Below are 23686 nucleotides of genomic sequence, written 5' to 3'. Positions count from 1 at the left end.
TTTGTTTATATTCCTGTCCACTGTATAAGTGTTAACAGCAATCTGTTCTTGAGTCCCTGGTTCTGTAACATAACAGGGAAGGAATGGTTGTGGCCTTAGGAGATTTTGGCATAAACCCCTGTACACACTTGAAAACAATGAGAATATTCACCAATATACTTTAACATGTGAACCTTGCTAACTTGTTTTTAGGAAAAACACAATTGAAAAACGCCCTTGGATTATCATCAGCTTGCGTAAAGTATATATTTAGGATCTGAGACATTTTGAGGACTAATTTTTCACTGATTCTAGCAACACACCCTTCTTTCTAGGCTTTTCTGTTTGTTTGTCTGTTAGCTTTCCCATGTTAGCACGGAATAAATAATTTCACTCAGACATTCTTTGTAAGGACCATTTTCTTGCAGAAAAGCTGGGGAAAAGTCTTTTTTTTTTTTTAAATTGCGGTATAGTTGCTTTACAATATTGTGTTTAGTTTCTGCTGTACAACAAAGTGAAAAAGCTATATGTATACATATATCCACTCCCTCTTGGACCTCTCACCTCCCCCGATCCCACCCATCTAGGTCACCACAGAGCACCGAGCTGAGCTCCCTGTGCTATATACCGCAGGTTCCCACTAGCTATCTGTTTTTCACATGGTAGTGTATGTATGTCAATTCCAATCTCCCAATTCATCCCACCACCCTTACCCCCCTCCATGTCCACACGTCCATTCTCTACGTCTGCTTCTCTATTCCTGCAAATAAGTTCATCTGTACCATTTTTCTAGATTCCACATATATGTGTTAATATACGGTATTTGTTTTCCTCTTTCTGATTTACCTAATCTGTGACAAAGGAGAAAAGAATATACAATGGAGAAAAAGTCTTAATATTAATCTTCTCTGCTTACCTTGCTCTCCTCAAATCTATACGTGTGTGAAATGTCTTTATTCCAAACATCAGCTTGAGGTAAAGGTTTTACCACCATTTCCTCTCAAAGCTGACTTTAGAGGCGAGTGCTGGCTTTATGTTTGTCATCCAAAGTAATGAGGATTGGGACTTCCCTGGTGGTACAGTGGTTAAGAATCTGCCTGCCGATGCAGGGGACATGAGTTCAAGCCCTGGTCTGGGAAGATCCCACATGCCGCGGAGCAATTAAGCCCGTGTGCCACAACTACTGAGCCTGCACTCTGGATCCCGCGTGCCACAACTACTGAAGGCCGTGCACCTAGAGCCTGTGCTCCACAACAAGAGAAGCCACCACAATGAGAAGCCTGCGCACTGCAACGACGAGTAGCCCCCACTCGAGGCAACTAGAGAAAGCCCACGTGCAACAACGAAGACCCAGCACAGCCAAAAATAAATAAATAAATATTTTTTTAAAAAAACAAAAGTAATGAGGACTGATGGAAATCTATACTATTAAAAATGATCTAATGGAGTGGTGCTCTTGTCTTTGACATCTAAAATTACTGCTCAGTTGTGTATCTTTATTTTTTTCTCCCTTCCAGTGTCATCTTCATTAGTTGTAAAAGCCTTACCAATAATTTGCAGTGTAAAGGATACTCCAATAAAAATTAATTAAAAATATAATTTGCAATGAAATATTATAGCTCCAAAGCAACATTCTTCCCTTCTAAGGTGGACGGTTGATCATTTAATCATTCATCCATCCAACAGCAAAACACTTTGAGATTCTGTTTATGTGTATGGTATTGTGCTACTCCTTTGAGAAAAAATGGTGAATAAAGGGCCAAAGTTTGTGCTCTCAGTATCTTATTGTTTAGTGAAGGGAGACAAGCAGTATTTCACAAATCATAATGTATTATCATAAAGTGGGATAAATAATGAAGGAAAGTTTTATTGTGATAAACTAAGCTAAAAGATCAGAGAGTTTTCCCTAATATACATATACATTTGAATGTATATATATGTGTGCATATATGTATATGTATATATACATTGTATGTATTTATATATGTATATACACGTGCATATATGTATACATCTATATATTGCATGCATTTGTTTATATGTGTGTATGTGTGTATATATATGATATATGCAGATATCGATTGTTTATATATATATGTATATAAATATACATATTATACAGGGAAGCCTATACATAGATACATTAGGGAATTCTCTCTGACCTCTCAGCTTATCATAGTGTAAATTCCTTCAAAAATTATCCTTGTTTATCTCAGTTTATTATAATATATTAAGATGTCTTAAATACTGCTTGTCTAAACAATAAGATACTTGAGAGCATTAACTTTGGCTCTCTATTTACCATTTAGTTCAACCATATATAAATACTGACATATATTTATATGTATATCATATATATCATACACACACACACACACACAAATATCTAAAAATGAGTTGCTTTTAAGTGGCAAAGAATTAGGGAAGCATTCAAAGGTAGGGGTCCAGCAACTCTAAGGAGGCTGCCATGGTCAGGAAGGAGCATGGTAGAAGACCAATGTGACTGGATGAAAGAGGGCAGGGAAGAGTAATATGAGATGAGGCAGAAGAGCTGGGGAAGAACCAGATGTCATAGGGATTTGTAGGGATTTATCCTAAGAACAATGGGAAGCCTTTGAAAAATTTTAATCAAGAGAGATACATGATTGGATCTGAATAACATTTAAAAACAAGCTCTCTGATAGCTTCATGGTTAATGGACTAAAGAGAGGTAAGGATGGATGCGGGGAAACCATCAAGGCAACTATTACTGACTTCAATAGTAACGTCCTAAAATGACTGAAAAAAATGGAGAAATAAACATGGATTTGTGAAATATTTAGAAGGTAAAATCAACGGAGTTTGCTGTTGTGGTATGTGAGGAAAGGGGAAGAAGAATAATTGATAAACTGTTTAAATTGAAGCTATTCTAGAAATTATTCTACACCCTAACATGAACACTTATTCTTCAGTTAACATATGAGAACACATCTAGCTCAATAACTGGCATATTTCAGCTGGTGCTGAAACAACATTTCTTGAATGACAGATTATGTAAATGAATGACTAAGTGGAACTGAGTACAACGTGAACAGGAGTGAACGCTTATTGCAATGTCAATTTATCTTTTTTGTTTGGGTTATCCTACCAAGCTTTCACGAGGAGAGTCACAGGGAGAGTCACAACGCAAGTGACACCTTAGAGACTGGAAGTCCAGGGAGATGATTAATTCTCATGGAGGAAGGACTAAAGGAAACTGAATGAACCTAATACTAAAAGCAAAAAAATGTTAAGTGACTTAGAAATTGTGCAAGAGTCTTGCACACATCTGGCTCTGTGTATAGAGCTTGTAATCTAATGGAAACTTGAGTCCCCCTGGACCAGGAGCAAGTAACATCCACAGGACATAAAGTCCTTCTAGTACAACAAAACAACAGGCTGGTGGCCAATTATGGTAGCAACCAAGCAGATGTCCCACTGGTTTTTAAATCAGACACAGAGCTTTGGTTTTTTATAATTATTACTTACATGTTGTAGCACTTTCTGTTTATGAAATTTTGTTTTGATGTTATCACATGATAATCAGCTAATAATCAGGCAGTTCTTATGTACTTTTTTGGTAAGCAATTGTACAAAACACTATCTAGTGTGCTGTAGCTCTGTTTTCTTTGGGAGAGACAGGGGAAGATTAAGTAGAAGGATACTGAGACCAATCAAAACGTACTAACAAAGCTCTAGAACCAAGATTTCCAGCCCTTAGATCATACTTCAAATAGGATTCCTCTGTTTCTGCATAAATTCTTCATACCATGTTCTTGATTGTCCTTTCCCTGTCCATTTTTGTGTTCCCCTTGGTCTATCTGCATTCTCAAAATAGGTATCTTCTATGTTCTAGTCTTATCCATTCTCTTTTCTTCCTGTACCTTCTCTTCCTGGGCAATGTATGCTACTCTATGGGCTCGATTTAGCACCTCTGCACAGTTAATCCCCAACTTTATTTTTTACCCTTAAATTCTACCCTAATAGTAAATTTACTTAGCAGTTTTGAGAATTCTCTATACACTAGTAAAGTGTCTCTATTAACTCACTTTTTAAAAATTCTGGATATAAAACTAATATTTACCATTTTACACATTTAAATGAAAGTTTAGTAAAGTTAAATAACTTACTTCACTGTTACAGTGCTCCGAGTAGCCAGATTTGGGCCCAGATCTCCATGGCTCCAGGTCTTAAGCTCTTAAACACCTTGTTTTGATTGACTCACTGTGATGTAACTGCACATCAACCTTCCGTGCACATCTCTACCCTGCTGCCGTAAACACATCTCCCCTTTCCTACCTCTACATCTGTGTTCTTCATCTCTGTAAAATTACATCACCAATACCTCCTGTTACCCAGCCTAAAACTGTTCCCCATACACCCAATCATCTTCCAATTCCTAACAACTCTAACCTCACCATATAGTTTCTATTTGTCTCCTGTGTTTTGTTTTCACTGCCTCTACCTAAGTCAGGTTTCAATCACCACCTACCTTTAACCATTACCATGGTCTCGTGATTGATTTTTCTGCATGCAGAAATACTCCCCTCTCATTTATCCTTCTCACTGCTTTCAGGGTAATCTTTCTAAAACCCAAATTTGATTTTATGATTTATTTATTTAAAATAAAACATTAATAGTACCCATTTCCTAGAGAATGAACTTTAAACTCCTTAGACCAGTACAGAAGTTTCTCAACTATTATTCCTATTCCTGCATGAAGTCTATTCTTCAATGAAATATTCTCTGCATTTTTTCTTGCATTTTCCACTGCTTTAAATATTTCCTCTATCTAGAATTTTCAACTCTCTACCTAAATGTTACTCTCCAAATTCAATGATCCTTAACATGGTGTGGACACTGAAAGCTTTAAAAAACATAACATGTTCATTCTTCATCCCAGACAAATTGAACTGGAATTAATGGATACCTTCATGTTTAAAAATTACTGTTTGTGCTACTATTGGCCTATGTGGTTACTTTGTGCAAATGAAAGGAACCACTTCTTCAAAATACTTTGAAGTACCCTACAAGAAAATTGCCATTATATATGTACATATATTATATCATATATAATACATCACATATATATATATATCACGTATACAATGTGAATGACACCAGTTAGTACTGTTCAGTGTATAATGAGTCTTACCATAATCAGCAGGAGTCTTCCTTCAAGCTCCTCCTCTCTGTGATTTCTTCTTCAATTCCCCTTAGCCAACAAAAGCTCTTCATGAACTGACCTCCCAGAGTGTTATATGAGACTTTAATTCCCTGTAAGTTTAAAACTTATTTTATTATACTTAGCATACAAATTTATCTCTTTGATGGAATTGAGGGCTTATTCATTTAATTTAATCCATAGTCTCTAAATACTAACCAATTGTTTAATAAATGGATGTCATATGAATCATAGTTTTAGATAGAAAGACCTCTGATTGGCAGATTTGCTCTTTTTGGTATTATACCTATTTCCAAAAGGTATTTAAAGCAACAATAAATGACAGAAAATTAATGAAGATGTGAGACAAATAAAAAAAATCGTGAAGGAGTGGAGATGAGTTTACCCAAAACCTTAGCTGAGGAACATTCGTTCACTCAAGCCCAAGCTTGGTGTCTCCTGGCAGCCATGACCACAAGGGTACTGTTATGTGTTTTAAAACTCTCATCATAAAAGAAAACTTAGCAGTCCTTCAGAAGGCATCAAATTTCTTCATGAACCAAATTTTAAGATAACTTGATTACTAGATCTTTAAAAGAGATATACATTAAAATGGACAGTGTCGTCAAAGAGTTCTAACAAAAGGTTCAGAAGTAGAAAATACCTTCAAAGGTTCAGAATCTAAAAGACCTCATATGGTTGGCCATTGACTTCTCCTCCACCTTTATCTCTTACTATGTTCTACTACATTCACTCTGCTCACACCACTCTGGCCTTTCTGGAACACGTCAAAACACATCCTGCCTCTGGACCTTCCACCGGCTGTTCCCTTGACCTGAAACCCTCTTCTCCCAGATATTTGTGTGTTGGTTCTGTTCCCCCTCTTTATTCAGCTTCTCTGCTCAAATGTTCTCTCTCTAGTGTCCAATGTATTTAAAACAGCAATCTCTCATCATACTCTTATCTTCTAACTCCACTTTGTTGCATTTATTATGCTACTTGATTTTATCATATATTTCTTTGGTATTTTTAAAATCTTTAATATATATTATATGAAGATGTAAAGTCCTTGGGGCCAGGGAATTTTCACTCTCTTGTTCACTGCCATATTCCACATTGCTTAGAAGAGTACCCAACATGTAGAAGGCATACCAGAAATATTTGCTGACTAGTTGAATAAACTATTTTTATATATTTATTTATGGCATTAACCTGCAACTAAAATGTTTAAGATTTAACATGGAACCCTTAATTCCATGAAAGAATTTCTGTGGGGAATGGAAAGTCTTTAGTCCCAGAAATAGCTTTCAGGTTATTTGTTTCAATATAAGAAACAATGGGAATTAATGCAACAAAAAAAAAAACACAAAAACCCCTATCATATTAATTTTATATTGCTTCATAACAAACTTAGTGGCTTAAAGCAACACCCATTTATTATCTCACAGTTCTGTATGTAGTTCGAGCATAGAGTGGCTGAATTCTCTTCTCACAGTTTCACACAGTTTCTGCTGGGCTACTTTCTCATTTGAGGCTTGAGGTCATCTTCTACACTCGTATGTTTGCTGGAAAAAGTGAGTTCCTTGTGGTTGTAGGACTGAGATTCCTGCTTCCTTGCTTACTGTTGGCTAGGTGTTGTCCACAGCTACTAGAGGCTGCCTTCAGGTCCTAGCTATATGTGATCCTCTCAAAACATGGCAGATGACTACGTGAAAGCCAGCCGTAGAGTCTCTCATACTGCATCATTTTAAGACATATGTTCTTATTCTAATGAAACTTTTGATCCTAAAATTCCAGTCATTATAGATATATTTTGTTATTTGATAGTCAACATTTAAATGTAATTTCAATCCATTTCCTCTTTTTAGAACAGCATTCTCAGATATGTTTGTGGGAAATAATGGAGGAGAACAGAGAGAACTGAGACTTCTACTATCTCTTGGCCAATCCATAGATCTCTCCAGCCAAATATAACAGAAGAAACTAGAATGGTGCTGCTGACTTTGAGGTTTAGGCATGAGAAGAAGATTATCTGAGCTTATGAAAAATATCTAGGTGATAATATCTAATTCCCTCCCTTAATTAGATGAATGATTATTGTTTATTAGATTGAATTTTATAAATTTTTTTTAAAGTTTGGTACAATGTATTATAAAAGGTAGATGAGATGGAGGACTAAAAGATTAGTCTTAGTCTTTTAGTCCTCCATCTCATCTAGGAAAGTAATGGATGATATCAAAGAACAGTGGGAAAAAATGCAATTGAATTTGGATAAATGAGGATTACACAAAAGAAAGCTGGGAAGAAATACTAACTTCTAGGATTTGTGTCTTTCTCCTGAACATTTCAACACAGGTTGAAGCCACATGTATACCACATGCAGGCTGAAACTACACTCAAAGTAGAGCAAGAAAAGAATGGGATAAAAACTTTGCATAAGGACTACTGCATAGGTAGGTATATTACTGGAACTGCCATATCTATTATCTTTATAATTAACTTGTGCTCAAAGACTTTTGGTAGGATATCTTTCCTAAGGACCTATAGCTCATAAGTGGCAGTTTTAAAAATTCAAACCAGGTCTGTCTGGTTTTACAATCAATTTCTTCTCTAACAAATCTTGCTCTTCCCTCCTCCTTCTAATTCATGTATTTATTCATCTATTGATTTATTTATATATCACATTTCTAAGTGAATATAAAGTATTAATTTATTATATTCAGTTTTTAATTATTTTTATCAACTAACATTTCCAAACCTTTTCAGACCTGTGACCCATTTTCATAGTTATATCTATAGCCTGTCATGTTAAAAAATTTTATTCATTTTTAATGATATGAAGAGTCAGATTTCTAATTATATTAGGAAATTATTAAGGATTGTGTATTCTTTAATATAGCCATAATAGAAAACTAAATTTGATTTTTCCTACTAAGAAAGGAAATTTTACCTCCAAATAATTAAGTAATAAGAAGTTTAATTTGTTAATGCATAAACTAAAGTTTTAATGTATTGTGTTTCAGTACAAAATATATAGTGAAAGATGACCTGAAATTTAACAATTTTTTTGTCATCAAATATGGACAAAAACGTTTCCTTAATTTATATTTGACTTTTTGTATTTCATACTTTTAAACTATATCATACTATTTTTTATATTTCTATTAATTATTTAATTTCTTAATTATGAGATAAGAAAGAAGGTTAGAGGCTGCTTTATGAAAACACTTCTACATCAATAACACTATTTGGATGTGTCTTGCTTTTGTACCTAACAGGTAAAAGATTAAATATATGTGACACATATATTTTCTTTGGTTACTGATCTTGAATTTCCAGACACGACTCTTTCTTCTTTATCGAAATGTGAATTGCCTGAATGCACTTTTCAAACCTGATAAAGATGGTGTTGGTGCAAATTTGCAGATATACAAACTTCCTTACTTCTACTTTCACCTCTGATTTTCAATACCCTTAGGTCTCTCAATATCTTTAATCAATGATTTATAAAATAGTTTTAAAAATAAGAATAATGGTAGTTTAAAACTGAACAGAGTTTAAAGCTCTTCCTTTCAGCTGGCATTGTTCAGTTTTGATAAACTGAATGGGTATTCATTTGACAGTGTTTGAGACCTCAAACTGTTTTTTTTTCCTCTTTTAAGCAGTTATATTTCAAATTGATTTTAAAATTGAAATAGAAATGGACACATTTACCATCTTTATCATTGTTAATCCATGAATATTTTAACTCAGTGGTTGGAAAAACTGCTTTACAGTAACAGATAGGTAGCTAGTTTTACAATCATAGGATATGCATAACTAATTTGCTTTGAGACCTCAGAGAGAGATAAGGAAATGCAGAGATAGCACGTTATTATATTAAGCTTTGGAAAATGAGTAGGATTTGAACAAGTGGAAAAGGCGGAAAAAAGGGCTTCTAGGTAGGGCACACAATGTTAAGAAAAATTCTGAGGTCCTTAAAGATGTGGGATGTGTACAGAAAATAGACGGGCAATCAATTTGCCTGACGTTCTGCCAACTCAAGAAGTAGGAGATAATTTTTAAATGGGGAAAAAAAGGAAAAGAAAGTCTGTATGTTTGCTGATCACAGAAGCAGTTCAATGCTTGGCCAAAGTATCCATTCAGGGACTGTGAAGATAACAAAGATTTATGAAAGAAGTTGGTAGAATTTAATCTCTGTATTATCTTGGCTCATACATTCCCTTTGCTTTCCTTTTTTTTTTTTTTTTGCTTTGCTATTTTTAACTCCCATTATTCTCCTTGAAAATTATAAGTATCTCAGGAGAGTAATAAAGAACATTAGAATGATATTCAAGATGCCTGTACTACCTTTTGCCCTGATATTGCTGTTATTATTATGCTAAATTTTGCGATCCATTACTCTCCATGATATTCTATTTCCTTAATCACATACTGGCATTCAAGTACCAAATTTCTGTTTTTTACCTTAGAACTCTAAGCATATAAATTGAATATTCTTTGCCACACCATTTCCTGAGTATCACCTACATACATGTAAAGAGTATTTTTATTTTAGTAAATAGTTTATAACAACTTACTACTAGAGGGAGATAAGGGATAGCCAGGTCAAGTTTATGTACCTTATTACTGAGTTCAGGTCATATCACTGGTCCTGTCCATGATTCAGCTGGAGACTCAACAAGTAGCCAGAAATCAGTCATAACTATAAGGGTACAAGAAACAGTTTTGCCATAAAGCCTAAAGACCTAATAATAATATTATATAAGAGAATGTTTTTGTATTTTTGTATGAGGTAAAGTTCAAGTAACTGTTTAAAAATTACATAACATATCACAATAGTCTCTTTTATTAGATGATAATGAAAGCCTGTATGTTTGCTGATCATACTTGTTTATTATCGAATTTTGGCACTCCAGTAATACATTCCTGAAAGACGTGAGCTAAATTCAGTTTTAACTTTTGCCTGTTCATTTGTAGATAAGATACCTTTAAGGGTATATGACACCAATAACAGCTTTCTGTTCTTTATTTCATGTATCTCTGATGAGGTTTTTATTTTGCTTTTTTTCTAGAAGTTATTTGCTTTGTTTTATTTTTGCCTTTTCAAGTACAAATAGATAGATTGACTAACTTATACACAGTACTCAAAGGACACTGTTGTCTACAATTGCTGATCGTGGTTAAAATAGCATAATGAAGCAGTGATCATTCTGCTGGAACGGAGGCCATATCAAATTATATGTGAAAGTGCACAGATATAAATGGGAAACTTTATGGAATGACTGTAGATTTACTACATGGCTGTTAGTCGAAAGAGACAAAATATAAAGGCCAAAGCATAGAAGACTAACTAGGTCATCGTTTGAGCAAAGGTCAAAGGTCTGAAAACTAAATGGATCCCCTGTAGCCATGGAACTGTGGAACCATTTTTTTGCGATCCTATCAGTTTTCTAAATGTATCCTTCCCATGATGGCTCATTCTGCTGTGCATTGGATGTGAATCACTAGTATGTTTTTTAACCCTGGACCCCTGCAACTTTTCCTTGGGTGACTTTTTGTTCTGAGACACAACATGACTCTGAAACCTGAGAATATTTTTTCTTTAATGTTCCCCTAAATAATATTTCAACAGCTAGCACAGAGAGTGGCAATACACTCAGTGGGGACCTACCATGCATTTTTCAGTGACTGAAGACACTACAAGTTATTGAATATAAACTTTATGTGATATGCCTGATGTAACTGCCACAAACCTTCCAGCAGGCAGCTGCTAAGAAATTGTTGAACACGCAATAATGTAATTTCTTTCCTTTTACTTCCAGTTTAAATAGCCTGATTTGTGTGTGGGGTGGAGGTGGGGGGATAGTTAGGAGGTCTGAGGCCTTCATTGAGAACATAGGTTATTATTTCTGATGGAAAAAGAGCCCAGCAGAAAGCAAAGAGAATTTTTGTGTGTGTGTGCGGTACGCGGGCCTCTCACTGCTGTGGCCTCTTGCACTGCGGAGCACAGGCTCCGGACGCGCAGGCCCAGCAGCCATGGCCCAGGGGCCCAGCCGCTCCGTGGCATGTGGGATCTTCCCGGACCGGGGCACGAACCCGCGTCCCCTGCATCACCAGGCGGACTCTCAACCACTGCGCCACCAGGGAAGCCCAGCAAAGAGAATTTTGCTAAATCACTGCATCTAATCACTAGCATAGATTTCCATTCAGAACATGGGAGAAATTAGTCTGCATCACTGGCACCTGAACTCTGCTGCTCAGCTCAGCCTGTGAAACTCAGACCTGTTGGCTCCTTTCCAACCTGTGTTCGACATTGCTCATTTCCAGTCTGTCTGCGTTCATGACATTGCTCATTTCCAGTCTGTTTGCTCATTTCCAGTCTGTCTGCGTTCATGACATTGCTCATTTCCAGTCTGTTTGCTCATTTCCAGTCTGTGTTCATGACATTCTCTCATCCAGCTCTGAATACTTCTGATTTTAACTTTAAGCTTCATCACTGGATGTAGTGTTCATAGGTGCTTTGCCTGGAATATTGATCTCAGCTTTATCTTATGCTTTGCTTAGCCTCATGCCATTGGCAAATAGGGTTTCCCAGATTTCTGAGTGGGATATTTTCAATGAGGTCTTGGACCTTGGAAAAATCATTCTTCTTTCTCGACACTCAGATGGTGCTTCAAATGATCAGCTTGTGTACAGTTTGGGGGTTAAAAATGAAGTCTAGATAGGTCTCCTGAATTCATTTATCACCTATTAAAATGCATTTCAAAAGAGATATTTGAATATTTAAAGGCGTTGTAAGAATCTGTTTATATACTGTGTATATGTCTATAAAGTTACTTGATAGCAAAATAAATCCAGTTTCCTCTGAGTTGTGAATTGGCATGTATGCAAAACAAACAAAATTTAATGACTCTTTTTCCCTAGTGACATGGTTCCTCATCACAGTTTCAATGAGACCTACTTTAAAGAAGAAAAAAAAAGATACTGTCTTGTCATTTTTTTCTTTTGGAAATATCCTGTTTCTAAATCGAATAGGTTCTTAAGAAATAATGTAGTTTTTAAGGTAAAAACATTATGTAACCACCACTGAATTTTATCTAATGAGATCAGATAAAATTCAGCACTCAACCATTCAACACATTTGAAAATCAAATGACAACCTGGTTGAGATTCATTTACATCTTCTGTAGAAGACTTTTGAAAAGCTGGGGGAAAAAACCTGGAATATATATTTTTAAATGCTATGTTTCTTTTATTGTCAAAGGAAACAAAAGTGCTTTTCACTAATGGGATCCCTTGAAAATTAAACAGTTCTGAATCAGGAGATCTGGGAGTGCTTATAATGGGAGTACGATTCTCCCACTTTGAGATGTGTGAGCATAGGCTACTTACCCTCTCTAAATGTTAATTTTATCAACTGTAAAATGCAACAGAAAGATAATAACTTACAGGACCTGAGGAACTTGGTTTTTGTAGCAGCCAGTATAATCCTGAATGCCTTTTGATGGTGCATATATTCTATTTGATCACATGGAACAAAAGTTACATCAAAAGAAGCATAGTGAATGACATTGCCAGTATTTTGTTTTCCCACTAAATGATATATAATATAAAATTTAATGATACAATGAGAACATTAAGCCATGGAAATAGTCATATTCTAAAAGAAAATTATTAAAAGTTTATCTGAATATTAAAGTAACCTAAGAAAGCAGATTGGAATGTTTCCCCGTAAGGTATTTTTTCCTTCTACATTAAGATCACAGTTCAACAAGTTGTGAGAATGTTTTTTTTTTTTTTAGCTTCATCTGGTATATCCATACACTGTGCTTGCTTCCTTTTCCACCATATTTTTCTCTTAGAGCTTCCTTCCTTGTCCCTGAGACACTATTCCAAGCTTCCAGCTCAAGGACTCTACACTGTAATGTCTCTAAAACAACCTCGTGGAAGATGTATATTATAAGAAAAACAAGGGAAGCAACTAAGAAGCCCTACCCTGATCTAGAGGAAACATCTGGTCCCTAACGTTAGTGATATGTTAAAAAAGAAATGCAGACCTGTAGAATTTTAAATGTAAGTTAACAACAATGACCACAACATAGAAACTGGTGAATTTAGCAGTTAAGATTCCAAGGCCTGTTGACCAAGATTTATATGACACCACTCCATCAAGGAAACTTAGAAACGATTAGAGACTGACAGTCTTTCATATAAAGACTTGATTGCACACAACTTCTTAAAGCAGAAAATCCTTGAGGTTTTTGATGGACAGAGGTAGCACAGATAGGCCTGTGAGTCTTTCTCTAAACTTCTGTCTTCCTGTAAAGTTAAACATCAATTTCATACTCATCTGGTTCTCATACACAATATCTGAAAATCACTTCTATTATGGTTTTGTCTTTTGACTTTCTTTTGAACTTTTCAAAAGTGGAAATAAGGGTATAACGACCTTGTATGACCATCCCCCAGCTTCAATGTTTATCACCATTTTGCCATTTGGACAGCAAATAATTTTGGATCTTCAGTCCTAAAGGCCTTGATGAAAACAAAGGGAAACATGGAGGACTCATACAAAATAAATGGTTATGTAAATACTGGGAGTTTGACCCTAAGTCAGAGATTAGATTAAAGTCACAAAGACCAAGGTCTGGGGTCACCAGGAAAAAACAGTTATGAACTGTATGTTGGTTTTGTACGCATGCCAATCCACGAGCCAGAAGACACTGTAGATCTATTTCACAATAGTATGCTATAGTGTTAAGAAATCTGTAGGATCAGAGAGATGATATAAATCACTGAACCTAAAAATGTCAACTCTACTCTTCTTGATGATACCTCAAATGAGAATTCTATTCCATTGCCTTAATGTCACCTAGGGGTTTGTCACATTGTAATACAAATTCCCTTGGAGGTTTGGTTCAGTTTTTTTTGCCAGCATTAGTGAGTTTACCCTTGTTTAGCACAGAGCCTGTCACACTGAAAGCTTTCCATGAAAATTTACTGCACAAATTAGTTCAATGAGCCATGTAAGAATACGTGTTCCTGGGGACCAGAATAGGCAATTGAGAGATTAGTGTGCTACCAAGGTGACAAGAGCCATTAAAGGGTAGGCGTGCCATACTCTGAGGACAAAAGTCACCCACTTTACATTTTTGAGCCATGTCAGCACTGGCTCTATGAGTGAACTAGCTGAGCTCACCCAATGATATTAGCAAACCTTCCCACGCTCCAATGAGCATTATAGAAGCCCTAAGAACAAAAGGTGTATGTGACCAGTGACACTCCATCTTCCTTTTCTCCTACCTAAACCCAGCCTCCCTTCCCCATCTTTGAAAATCTTTCCAGACCATACAACTAAATCAGATTTCTAGATCCCCTTCCTCCTTTCCCATGATCAGGATTTCATTCCCAACTTCACAGGAAGAAACTGGAGAAAATCAGTAACTTGCACAGCAATCTAATCTGTAAGGAGCTTGCAAATATCCTGAGGAGAGTATCAACACTTGTGTCACTTGTCTTGAGTCACTGATCAACACTTAGATATCCTCTAGAAACTATAAGAAGAAGCATTTAGATATGGTACATAAAAAATAGAAAAGATATTATATCCCTACATTATGTGAGGTATCTCAGTGTAGGCCTCTGAATGATTTCATGGAGTCAATGAACATTACTGCCATCATCTAACTTTCCATTCATCATTCTATGAATTCACAAACTTTCTTTTGCAGTCCTTTGAATAACTACCTTACAAACAGCACGATACATATGCTTTTCTATCATGGTTTCCCTCAGGAAGGACAGTTAGGTTATCTGTTCTGGTGGCTTAAAATTTTTTTTTAATGTATTTATACAACTGCAATGTAAGAGAATGATCAAGACGTATTATCAAAGCAACTTCGTTTTTCTTTCACCAAGAACCTAGGTCCTAGATAAACCTTCACATTATTTAGTTTGCCAGTAGGCTTGATGTTTTTCTGTACTTCTTATGAGATGTAAGAGTTTCCTTTTCAAGAAAATTTTTCACATTTAGTCAGGTAATAGAAACTTCTAGTAATTTTGCATCATGGCCTAAAAAATATGTTTTTAAAAGACACAAATGAAATATGTTCAGGGAATATTACTAATTCTTCATTTGTTTGTTGCTGCTCCCAGCCATGCTATAAAACACAAATAAAGAAGAAGTTGCTTATGGCAATAATAAAGCCAAAAGGAATTCTATATAAACACCAGCTGGTTTTCCTTGGGGAAGAATTACATTTAGCTGAACATTTCGCTTCCCATGAGGCTGGACAAAATACTGTCAGGAAGCAGAGAAACTTTATGAGCCCCTCTATTCAAAGAGATTGTTTCTTCTGATGAACTCCTGGAGAATTTACTGTCAGTGACACTCATTTGAAAATTAATGAATGCTGTTTTGTGTTATTAATTATCATTATCCACTAAATTAGAAGCCTCTGGAAGGAAGTGATTGTGGCTTCATAGTCGTCACTATGTCTAGAACATAGGGGATGCTCAATAATATTTTTGAATACATGGATTTACCAATACTTTAAGGGAATATCAATTATTGATAATATCAATTATCAATCAATACTTTGATTGAAACCTGATCATCTGTTCTATCAGAATCCTGTACAGTGAGTCTCCCTCATGTATAAGGATTTCCTATTGCACAATCAAGCAATTTTAAAGTTTAGTTTTAAGATCAAGCTAAACGATCTCTCCTCTTGGATCTCAGAATTCTCTCCAATGTCAAGCCATTCTTAGTGACTTCTTATGTTTGCACTTTGCACAGTAAGGCTGAATTTTAAGAAAAACTCTTCTGATGACTTGTGACCATAAAATCCAGACTGGCGGACACATATACATAAAGCAATTTATTCATGGTGAATGCATATTAATAGTGCAAACTCAAGTCACATATGACAGAGGAGGAAACTTAAATGTCTTCCTCAAGGTTCCACAGCTATGAGTGAACAGCTCCATCACTAACTCCTGGTCTCTATACTACACTGAGTTTAGGTCTCAAGGTATAACTTTTGACTGATGTTCCTTCAATGTGCAGTTTATAACCACTCTTTTACCACTCCTGCCCCTGCTGCTACACCCCACCTTAAAGCTACTTAGCAGTCACAGAACTAACTCATTAACCATCTCACTTAAGCCTCATGACGTCTCCTTTGAAAAGAACACTACAGTGCAGGTAATCTATGAGATGAGGAAACTATCCTATATATTAGCCAGACATTGCTCATTACCATTGCTATTAGAATAGCCACTCGTCAGGTGTCAAAATCTACTTTGATAATAACATCCTTCCTTATGTTGGTTGTCTGTTATTGTCTTTACCCTTACAACTACAGTTCTGGAACAGGAAATGAATTTTTAATGGATCACCCATGAATCTATGTTTTCCAAACACTGTCACTTGGGTGATTTCCCAATACTCAGCTGCCCCAACCCACCTTCTTTTAAAACCAAGGACCACTTTTCCTCAGCTCTGAGCAAGAGCTATGAATCCTGGGCCCCTGAAGGTTAGATTGTGGGTTACATGGATTCTAAATTTGGCCTTGGACTTATCACTATATAACTTTGAAATTGAGATGTGTGAAGGGCCTGAAATCAGAATCAAGGGTGGTTTTTGTTTTTGTTTTGTTTTGTTTTGTTTTACTATGCTCTATAGATATTTGCTATGATAATATCTAGGAATAGTGGTCAAAATGAACCATAATAATAGATATTTAGAACATCAGAAAATACTCCAATCAGAAGAAAAAAATGAATCCAATAGATGCAAAGCCTAAATGAATGAAAACTAAGTTGTCATGATAAATTTAGTTAAGTATGACTATTTTATTTCTATCATTTCTTTCAAATCCTAATTAATAACACTGGATTTCTTAATTTTCTGATACTTTACAATAACTGATCATCAGTAAGTGCTACTCTTAAGAAATAGGCTTTTCATTGGAAGAAAATATACAAAACCTTTAGAGTGGTCACCTTTAGTTAGTGGAACAAATAATAGATATATATGTTTTTCATTTTTAAGTATTTCCCTAATTACATTTAAGGAACATGCTCATCTTTAACACAATAAAAACCCCAAAATATTAGTTTTAAAAAATAAAAAGTATGAAAAGACAGTATGAATGCTATGGTTTAAATATTTTTCCAAGGAAATGTCACTTTATGCTACCTGCCAGAATTACACTTATATTCTTAGTTTATGTAAGAGTCTAAGAAAGAAAAATGTTTATCTACTTATAGTAGAATAAGAAATAGAACCAACAGTGCCTCATAAACAATATTCTATGGTTTTTTTTATAACTACTTTATGAGTATTAATTCAGTGTAAAGTTAGTATTCATTCAGTTTGGGGAAGCTGATCATGCAAGTGAAGATTCCTTAAGGACTTTTACAAGAAATAGCATGTCAAATCACTTCATAGCCTGTGTACCCTTTTTTCTATCTTGTACCTTCTTCTCCAAAATCATCTACCTCCTCCAAGATATATACAGCTTTGGGGAAAAAAAAATCAGTTTTAAGTCCAAGAACTTTGATTGAAAGAGCTGGGAGAATGACCTAAGAACAATTGTCTTTCACCTGGGAGCTCCTGTAAATAAAAAGGGAATACATTTCCTCCCTAGAGTTATCAAGCTGTAAATAAACAGAATGAGCTCAGATCCTAAATTATCTGACATCCAGACATCTCTTACACACCTGCTCCCAGAACATTTCTTTCTGTAATGTTAAAACTATTTAGAAAATCTTGGGTACAGGTAAGTGGTGACATTAAGGTTCCTGAGAGCAAAGTTTGAACAAGATGATTTGAAAAAATATCACCTCAAGGCTCTTTTACAGGAACATGTAGAGATGTTAGTGTCTTCACCAGGCACCCCTTACCACAATCATTTTCTAATCTTTACTGTATATAAAATTATAGTGTATTGTTTATCAATTTTTTGCCAAATATGCAAGAGTATTAGAAAACAATCACTTGAGGGTAAGCAGAAAACGATAGTGCCTAAAATGAGGAAAATGCGCTATGAAGTGAAATCCCTTTCCTTTCAGATTTTTAAAACAAATGACATTTCATAGATTGCATTCAAATACATTCTAAAACTTTTCTTATTTCTTCTATAATCCCTTGGAACAAAATCTGTAATAAATTTCAGAGAAAAATGAAGTACAAACAGTATTAGTGAGTGATCCCGGCCTCTACCATAGCTTTGTGTGTCCCAGCTATACTAGGGCGATCACAAGCTCTGTGCCACAAAAGGAAATGTCTATTTCTTGTCTTTGATCTTCGATCAAGTGGTCTAATAACTCTTCTCACACTTAGATTCTGGATTTTATTTCAACCTTTCTCTATCAGTAAACTCTCTGACAGCATGGCTGCAGAAGAATCCGACAGCCTCCCCTGCTTCTAGTGCATTGTGGTAGCAGTTCTCTGGTTTTCTCCTTTCCCCTTTCACTCTGTCTTACTTCTTTGGCTTCCCCTGCTCACTTTGTTCCATGTCACAGTATCTGATTACATGATCCAGGCACTTATGCAATGTGCTGGCACGCCTCCTGATGCCCTGGCTCCTTGGCCAACATGCTTGTGGCAGAGATTATCATGGGAACCTCTGACTAGGTCTATTTAAAATATGATGAAACATATTCAATATCTAGGCCAAGGGGCAAAAGGTGCTTGGGAAATAGGGGGAAATGGAGAAAAATGGAGAACATTACTGCAATAAGCGAAGTGAAAAAGAAATCGTACATTTATTCTAGAAACACTTATTTAGTACATTCTACATTCCAGGCATGGAAGATGCAATATATATATTCCAGGCCCTTAAGAAGTTCAAAGTCTGATAAGGAAGACAGGAATAGTATATACTGTGGCTCCCTGGTTCTTGAATAATTGACTCCATAATTTTGTCTTCATAAATCCTTTTAGGGATTAGGTTTTTTAACCACAAAAATCGCTTTGAATGAACTAAAGTCCCCAAACTCGTTTTCTCCTAATTGGGCCTTGGGCAGCTGCTATGGATATCCCCTGATACATTATTGTACTTAATATAAGAATATTGATTATCTATTTGCACCTGACACGAAGGTGCTTACATAGGCCACTTCATTTAGAAAACTTGATGTTATCCACTGAATGCCATTCAAAGCCTAAATGGGTGTTTCTTGTGGCCTCTTGTGGCGGGGGTCAGTGTTAGACGCACACATGAGACAGCAAGCCTCAAGACTGATATTTACCAGTCTGATCACCCTTCCTCTTTGACATGTCCCATCGAGGAACTTATAGCTTCATGGGCATCCAAATTTTTTTTTTAATTTTTATTTATTTGTTTTTGGCTGTATTGGGTCTTCGTTGCTGCATGCGGGCTTTCTCTAAGTTGCTGCGAGCGGGGGCTACTCTTTGTTGCGGTGCGCAGGCTTCTCATTGCAGTGGCTTCTCTTGTTGTGGAGCATGGGCTCTAGGCGCGCAGGCTTCAGCTGTCGTGGCACAAGGGCTTAGTAGTTGTGGCTCGCGGACTCTAGAGCACAGGATCAGTTCCTGTGGCGCAGGGGCTTAATTGCTCCGTGGTATGTGGGATCTTCCTGGACCAGGGCTTGACGGATTCCGCCGACCCTTGGCAGGTGGATTCTTAACCACTGCACCACTAGGGAAGCCCTCCAAATGATTTATACTCTCTATTTTAACTCCAAATTATGTCATCAGCACTGAGTGTATCTAGAGTATTCTTATTCCTGGGCTTTTTTTTTCTTTTTTATGATAAAAATTTTTTAAATGGGGATTGGTGCCTTCATCCGCATTACTGTGGAAACTGGGAAATATCTAAGTATCTAGACTTGACCATTAACCAACATCTCTAGAATTGTTCTGATCCACCCAATCACACTATTCTGTCCATATTCTAACCTCGTTTGACTTGGTTCCTCAACTCCAAATTCTTTTCTTAAGAGCACTAGCCTTAATCTTTAGAGTCAGACACACCCAAATACCTTGTCCTTGTAAATCACCTTGGCTGATTTTTTGATATTTGCCCTCTGGCACCAAGCACAGTGGTGTGAAAGACATTCTTAAAACCCTCTGCACTCTCCCTTCAGACCTGAGAAGCTGGGTCCTTGCGTGATCAGCCTTCCCACTTGGTCAGGAAACAAGATATTCTCTCTTTTCCTGCCCTTCTCAAAGAGGAAACACCCCCAAGAGCAACTGCAAGGAGTTTTTGCAAGCATACACAACTCTTTGTGGGAAAGAAGAACATGTCAGGGTGAACCACACCCACCCAAGAAAACAACACTCAGCTGATACTGATGGAATAAAGCCATAATACTGTTTTGAGCAAGTGACATTTTCAGGTAAGCTAGAGCGAGACCACTCTGCTCCTAGGCAATTATGCACCGTAACTTCTCATTCTTCTCTCACCCTTGAAAGTCTGATCCTCAAATGGGTGAGATAAAGAGGCCAAACTAACTTAATCTAGGAAAACATCGGCAGGAGATCTTGATACAGGTATGGCGGAAGAAAAGGGATGATCAGGAAGATGCCATTGTATTGGTGGACATAAGATTCAATGCTGTAATTGCCAGTAATAAATATAAGCTTTATATAACTGCATTTAGGTCAGATGTGCTTATGTTTAGGACAAACACCAGTGAGAATAAGTGGGGCCCTAGAACCCTTCTAAGACTGAAACCCTGGGTGGGATGGAACTGGTGGTGGGAGAAGGAAGATTAAGAAAAGTGAGCTCCTGAAAGGGGTCGTCAAACATTATCCTGGCACCCAAGCTCACCTTCCTAGTTCTTGAGATGTCGACAGGCACTGTTTTGTGTACATGTCACGCTATGGGGTAACATCTCCATACAGGATGACATGTACATGTTTCAGCTTTCTGGTGGTGGTAGACATGGTGACTGTGATAATGGCATGTGGTCACACAGGAATGGGAAACAAGTGTTCTTTGAGAGGACACAAAGGTTTTCTAGTGGTACAAAGTGACTAGCTAAATTGTTGAGTTATGTATATGTGACTGACCTCCATTTTTTCCTTCCCTTATTTCTAAGCAAATTGTTGTGCCATTTGAATGTTCTTACCATAAAGATTTTTGTAGAGCAGAAAACAGTACTCACTTGAAGTTAACTCCATGTTACAGCTTTTTAAGTGTTCAAACACATTTGAAGAGATTATGCTTGATATCATGGAGAAGAACTGACTTTGGTAGAGGGTGGATAGGCAGGACTCTAAAAGGCAAAAAAAAAAAGAGGATTTTTCTCCATTTTCATTACCATACCCCAGGGGGAGTGGTAGGATTTCAATGGCTGTAAGCAGAGCCTGAGGAAGCATCTCCTAGCATCTCCAGATCTCCCACTTTCCATAAAGGTTTTTTGTACCCAAAACATAACACAGAAACAACAGAGTCCCAGAAACCCAGGGTACCATGAAGACTTGGTCATTGGACATTTTAGTAATAATCAGTGAGAACAAAGTACATGAACAGCCTCTGAGGCTTTCATGCAGATTAACCTTCTAGAATTTATCCATGACCTTGACAGGAAGAAAGAGAATCTCCAAAGTCAACAAAGACTCAATTCTCCCAGTTGATTGGGTTCTCAGAACCTAATTTGAGTTTATAAGAAGAAGGCATAGGTATATGACATATTTCTCACTCTTCAGCTTGTGGCTATTAAAGCCATATCCACTACAAACCATGCCTACAAATATTGAAGGTGATTTCCCCGAGCCCTATTTCTGGTAACTCCTACCATGTGGTTTGGTGATAAGAATTCACTAAGTGAACTTGCCAGGGAGTGATAGAACATTCACCAGTCACTCATAACTTAAATACTTCTGCTTTCTTACCCCTTTGAACTCAGTTCCTTTCCTTAGAGAAATAAAGGCTCCCACTCATATTAGTCATTGGCTCTGCCTCTTGATGATGGGGTCCCAGCTCCTCAACTTCATGTTTCTAAGAAAAACTCCTCTTCTTTACCCTTTCCTGAATTTTACTATTTTCTTCCGTCTCCACCTTGTTCTGTTCTTTATACAATCTTTGAGAGCCTAATCTACTCTTCTGCCAGGATTTTCATTTACATATCTTGATTTATACCTACAGAGAACACTGTAAGTCGAATCTACAATTTCTCCAGTCTTTTCTAGTGTTTTGCTCTTGACTCGGTCTGATCTCCTTGATACTGACCTACAGCATATACTGTCTTCTTTTCTAAACTTGGAAACTACAACTAAACACCAGCTCTTCCTAACATCCTCATACTGCCTATTACTCAGTGTGACATGAGGATGTTTTCAACTTAATAGGTGACTCTATAAAACCAAAACACTTGAAAGATATAAAAATAATGGTGGTATATTTTTTTATTGATTTTCCCCCTTTTTTCTTGTTTTGTTTGTTTTATTTGTTTTAAAGCAAAGTGCATGCCCCTAATCATGTGTAGCCAATCACATCTATTTCTGCCTACTGATAAGCTCCTGATAGAGATCAAATTGATTTAAATCACCAATGTTTTGTTATTTCTAAAAAAAATTTAAATGACATTAAAATGTTAGTGAACAGAAAATTAATGAATTGTAAAGGAATTCCTTTATGGCCCCTATTAACCATATTTATTGTCCCACCTTTGCAGTTTGGCTTCTACATTACGTGAAATTTGAAGAACATAAAGTAGTTCAAGAGAAAGACCTAAAAATGACTAGAAGACTAGTGGTATAAAGAGAAGCAAAAAAAAAAAAAAAGTTGGAATAAAGAACTAATATGAATATAGTACATAAGGCCACATAGTTGAGTGGAAACCATCAATGAACATATGATTTGTTAATCTAAAAAACAAATAGATTTGTTTTACCTTTAAACATTGGTAAGCAACACTATGAAGCACTGAACATAGTTTTAAAAAATTTTTTAGTTTTTTTTTCATTTCAAAGAAAATCATCTACCTTAATAAATCATCACAATCCAATTGGCAAATAAACTCAAAGGTCAGCAAGAAAGGACGTTCTACTAGTTAACTATTGCCTGCACACTAAAACAATGTTCTTGAAACAGTTATTCAGAACTAAACCCATCTTCCAGTAATACTAAAATGTGACTGTATGTTTAGTGATGACTCATCTACTCTTTTATGGAAAGCCAGTATTATTGATATGACATAAAATATATGGTATGACAAGAACAACAGCATTTTGGAGATCACGTACACCATTCTTTTCAGCTTACAAACAAAGCAAATGGAATACCCTAGGATTCAGTGACTTGCATAAATACATATTGTTATTTAATAGAGTTGGAGGTGTCCTCATTTCTAATATAGTATCCAGTTGCTATGTAGGACACTGATAGATTCAAGGAGCCTATGTGGAATAGATAGAAAACCACAAACACTAGCAAGGTGACCATCATAAATAAAATTTGAATGCATTTAAAGGTTTTTAAATTTACTGTCATATTTTAAATTATTCAAAGAGCTCATCAGCCTAGAAATGTCTTGAAGCCAATAATT

General features: G+C 36.2%; 1 protein-coding gene across 2 annotated transcripts in view; it reads right to left on the bottom strand.

Moving 5' to 3' along the window:
* The window catches only part of LOC114901908 (platelet glycoprotein 4), a 148339-nt gene that overhangs the window by 86601 nt on the left and 38052 nt on the right, over positions 1–23686 (bottom strand). The window contains exons 2-3 of one of the 2 annotated variants that reach the window (XM_029234121.1): positions 21302–21412; positions 5153–5274 (exon numbers count right to left, since the gene is read on the bottom strand). The gene's annotated coding sequence lies outside the window, so the exon portion shown is untranslated. Of the gene's footprint in view, positions 1–5152; positions 5275–19423; positions 19471–21301; positions 21413–23686 lie in introns of those variants that run through there. The other variant, XM_029234122.1, reaches the window with a different exon arrangement.

This window comes from Monodon monoceros, unplaced genomic scaffold, assembly GCF_005190385.1.
Source record: "Monodon monoceros isolate NGI ecotype Baffin Bay Population unplaced genomic scaffold, NGI_Narwhal_1 Super_Scaffold_2, whole genome shotgun sequence".
Taxonomy (NCBI): domain Eukaryota; kingdom Metazoa; phylum Chordata; class Mammalia; order Artiodactyla; family Monodontidae; genus Monodon; species Monodon monoceros.
Note: the sequence above shows the minus strand (reverse complement) of the source record. Positions and strands in the feature narration are given on the sequence as shown.